Source organism: Bubalus kerabau, chromosome 18, assembly GCF_029407905.1.
Source record: "Bubalus kerabau isolate K-KA32 ecotype Philippines breed swamp buffalo chromosome 18, PCC_UOA_SB_1v2, whole genome shotgun sequence".
Classification (NCBI taxonomy): Eukaryota; Metazoa; Chordata; class Mammalia; order Artiodactyla; family Bovidae; genus Bubalus; species Bubalus kerabau.
In genome coordinates, this window is record NC_073641.1 from 13,908,103 (window position 1) to 13,908,732 (window position 630).

Consider the following 630-nt stretch of genomic DNA (forward strand, 5'->3'; position numbering starts at 1 on the left):
CATTCCATCAGAAAACAGAACTACGATAGTCACTGTCTCCACCCCCAAGAAGGCTCCTTTGAGACAGTTGCTTTTGTATGATGCTTTCAAATGTTCAGGTAGAGTACGTTTATTAACTATGCTGACATTTTGTAAATTTATAAATTTCATTAAAGTTATGCCTTTTTGCATACTCATTTACTTAAATAGGAATTACAGGATTATTAAAAAATGTTCATCTTACCCCCGTTACGTAAGCGGCACCAAATCACCATTAATCACACTGATACATATTTTATCATACTTCTTAAATTTGTATACATGTATATATCAGCATATATATATATATAGTGACAGCACCTGAATCTCACAGAGTGTCATTTCTAATTTGGCACTTTAGCTGTTCTTTCAAGAAAGTAATCCCAATGCTCTCTTAAACTGGCAATTCCTGGGCAATGTAGTATGTGGGAGGAAAAAACCATAAGGTCATATACCCTTTGTAATATATCCTGCACCATAAAATGGTTCTTTTGATAGGAAGCAATGTCAGTAAATGTTAGATATTCATTCTGCGTGTTTTGGGGCAGTGGTACTGGCTTAGGTACAATAGGTAGGAAAGACAACTTTATCACTAGAAATCAGGTATATCTT